Source organism: Carettochelys insculpta, unplaced genomic scaffold (genome assembly GCF_033958435.1).
Source record: "Carettochelys insculpta isolate YL-2023 unplaced genomic scaffold, ASM3395843v1 scaffold_0087, whole genome shotgun sequence".
Classification (NCBI taxonomy): Eukaryota; Metazoa; Chordata; order Testudines; family Carettochelyidae; genus Carettochelys; species Carettochelys insculpta.
In genome coordinates this window covers 27,501-31,036 of record NW_027439124.1, presented here as the reverse complement: position 1 = coordinate 31,036, position 3,536 = coordinate 27,501, and the positions used below count along the sequence as shown (strand labels likewise).

The 3,536-nt window shown below is 66.0% G+C and overlaps 1 non-coding gene across 1 annotated transcript; it reads left to right on the top strand.

The window, feature by feature from the left end:
* Nucleotides 1-1,678: 1,678 nt before the first annotated feature.
* LOC142006573 (5S ribosomal RNA) lies at nt 1,679-1,797 on the top strand. Its single transcript, XR_012643624.1, has one exon. It is a non-coding gene; the product is annotated as a 5S ribosomal RNA (ribosomal RNA).
* Nucleotides 1,798-3,536: the final 1,739 nt, after the last annotated feature.

Below are 3,536 nucleotides of genomic sequence, written 5' to 3'. Positions count from 1 at the left end.
TCAACCTCTGCTAAGGCGCCCGAGGTTGACCTGGTGCCCGGGGAGCGAATCGGACACCAGGTCAACCTCTGCTACGGCGGCCGGGGTTGACCTGCTGTCCCTGCCGGACTTAGAAAATTTTTCTCTCCCCGCCCGGAACCGGGGTTGACCTGTTGTCCCTGCCGGACTTGGAGCCCGAGGAGGGGATCGGCCACCAGGTCAACCTCCGCTGAAAGCGGCCACGGTTTACCTGGTGCCCGGGGAGCGAATCGGACACCAGGTCAACCTCTGCTAAAGCGGCCGGGGTTGACCTGCTGTCCCTGCCGGACTTGGAGCCCGAGGAGGGGATCGGCCACCAGGTCAACCTCCGCTGAAAGCGGCCACGGTTTACCTGGTGCCCGGGGAGCGAATCGGACACCAGGTCAACCTCTGCTAAAGCGGCCGGGGTTGACCTGCTGTCCGTGCCGGACTTGGAGCCCGAGGAGGGGATCGGCCACCAGGTCAACCTCCGCTGAAAGCGGCCACGGTTTACCTGGTGCCCGGGGAGCGAATCGGACACCAGGTCAACCTCTGCTAAAGCGGCCGGGGTTCACCTGCTGTCCCTGCCGGACTTGGAGCCCGAGGAGGGGATCGGCCACCAGGTCAACCTCCGCTGAAAGCGGCCACGGTTTACCTGGTGCCCGGGGAGCGAATCGGACACCAGGTCAACCTCTGCTAAGGCGCCCGAGGTTGACCTGGTGCCCGGGGAGCGAATCGGACACCAGGTCAACCTCTGCTACGGCGGCCGGGGTTGACCTGCTGTCCCTGCCGGACTTAGAAAATTTTTCTCTCCCCGCCCGGAACCGGGGTTGACCTGTTGTCCCTGCCGGACTTGGAGCCCGAGGAGGGGATCGGCCACCAGGTCAACCTCCGCTGAAAGCGGCCACGGTTTACCTGGTGCCCGGGGAGCGAATCGGACACCAGGTCAACCTCTGCTAAAGCGGCCGGGGTTGACCTGCTGTCCCTGCCGGACTTGGAGCCCGAGGAGGGGATCGGCCACCAGGTCAACCTCCGCTGAAAGCGGCCACGGTTTACCTGGTGCCCGGGGAGCGAATCGGACACCAGGTCAACCTCTGCTAAAGCGGCCGGGGTTCACCTGCTGTCCCTGCCGGACTTGGAGCCCGAGGAGGGGATCGGCCACCAGGTCAACCTCCGCTGAAAGCGGCCACGGTTTACCTGGTGCCCGGGGAGCGAATCGGACACCAGGTCAACCTCTGCTAAGGCGCCCGAGGTTGACCTGGTGCCCGGGGAGCGAATCGGACACCAGGTCAACCTCCGCTAAAGCGCCCGAGGTTGACCTGGTGCCCGGGGAGCGAATCGGACACCAGGTCAACCTCTGCTACGGCGGCCGGGGTTGACCTGCTGTCCCTGCCGGACTTGGAAAATTTCTCTCCCCGCCTCGGACCGGGGTTGACCTGCTGTCCCTACCGGACTTAGAACATTTTTCTCTCCCCGCCCCGGCCCGGGGGTTAACCTCGGGGCGCACAGCTTCCCGGGTCTGACGTGCACGTCCTGTCACCTCCCGGGCCCGGCGTCCTCGTCCTCCCTTCCCCTTGGGCCGGCTCGGAGGAAGTTTTCCCTCGGCCCGGCCTCCGGGTTAATTGTTTGGGCCCGGCTGACTGAGGCCAGGCTGCTGACGCTAAAGCCCGGGGAGGCGGGGGCCTACGGCCATACCGGACCGAATGCCCCCGATCTCGTCCGATCTCGGAAGGTAAACCGTCCCGGGCCTGGCTAGTACCTGGATGGGTGACCGCCTGGGAATCCCAGGTGCCGTAGGCAGCTTTTGGCCCCAGCGGGGGTAGAGCGGGGCGTGTGTCTGCCGTGCGGGAGCAGGGAAGCCGTGAGGCCAAGGCGGCGCGACGGTCCTGGGGGGCGCTGAGGCCTTTCCCTCTGCCTGCCTGCGTGTCGGGGGCGGGGGGGCGGGCGAGGAAGCTTAGGCCCTCACCCGGTGCGGTGCGATGGCTTGGGTCGGGTCGGGGAGAGGGAAGAAAGCGTGTGTGGAGCGTTGGTGGGGCAGGTGTGTGTGTGGGAGTGCTGGGTGGGGCAGGCCGTTGAGGCGGTGGCGGTGGTGGTGTTTTTGGTGGGAGTGAGTTGGGGTCAGGTGGGTGTGGGGTCCCGCCCGGGGGGTGGATGGTCTGAGGGTTAAGGCTTGGAACGTGCGTCTTGGGGGACCGTGGGTGGAGGTTGTTGAGAGCGGGGAAGGCCCTGGGTCTCGGTTGTGGACTATTAAGCCCGGTGGAGGGGGACCGTGGGGGGAGGTTGTTGAGAGCGGGGAAGGCCCTGGGTCCCGGTTGTGGACTATTAAGCCCGGTGGAGGGGGACCGTGGGTGGAGGTTGTTGAGAGCGGGGAAGGCCCTGGGTCCCGGTTGTGGACTATTAAGCCCGGTGGAGGGGGACCGTGGGTGGAGGTTGTTGAGAGCGGGGAAGGCCCTGGGACCCGGTTGTGGACTATTAAGCCCGGTGGAGGGGGACCGTGGGTGGAGGTTGTTGAGAGCGGGGAAGGCCCTGGGTCTCGGTTGTGGACTATTAAGCCCGGTGGAGGGGGACCGTGGGTGGAGGTTGTTGAGAGCGGGGAAGGCCCTGGGACCCGGTTGTGGACTATTAAGCCCGGTGGAGGGGGACCGTGGGTGGAGGTTGTTGAGAGCGGGGAAGGCCCTGGGTCCCGGTTGTGGACTATTAAGCCCGGTGGAGGGGGACCGTGGGTGGAGGTTGTTGAGAGCGGGGAAGGCCCTGGGACCCGGTTGTGGACTATTAAGCCCGGTGGAGGGGGACCGTGGGTGGAGGTTGTTGAGAGCGGGGAAGGCCCTGGGTCTCGGTTGTGGACTATTAAGCCCGGTGGAGGGGGACCGTGGGTGGAGGTTGTTGAGAGCGGGGAAGGCCCTGGGACCCGGTTGTGGACTATTAAGCCCGGTGGAGGGGGACCGTGGGTGGAGGTTGTTGAGAGCGGGGAAGGCCCTGGGTCCCGGTTGTGGACTATTAAGCCCGGTGGAGGTGTTGCGTACGGTGGATGTAAGGGGGAGGGCGTATGAAGTGACCGAGGAGTGGGCAAGGAAACGGGGGGAAAAATTTGGAGGCGAAGGCGGCCGAAAAAGGGTGCGGTTGACCTGGTGCCCGGGGAGCGAATGGGCCACCAGGTCAACCCCCGCTGAAAGCAGCGGAGGTTGACCTGGTGCCCGGGGAGCGAATCGGCCACCAGGTCAACCCCCGCTGAAAGCACCGGAGGTTGACCTGGTGCCCGGGGAGGGAATCGGCCACCAGGTCAACCCCCGCTGAAAGCACCGGAGGTTGACCTGGTGCCCGGGAAGGGAATCGGCCACCAGGTCAACCCCCGCTGAAAGCACCGGAGGTTGACCTGGTGCCCGGGGAGGGAATCGGCCACCAGGTCAACCCCCGCTGAAAGCACCGGAGGTTGACCTGGTGCCCGGGGAGCGAATCGGCCACCAGGTCAACCCCCGCTGAAAGCAACGGAGGTTGACCTGGTGCCCGGGGAGCGAATGGGCCACCAGGTCAACCCCCGC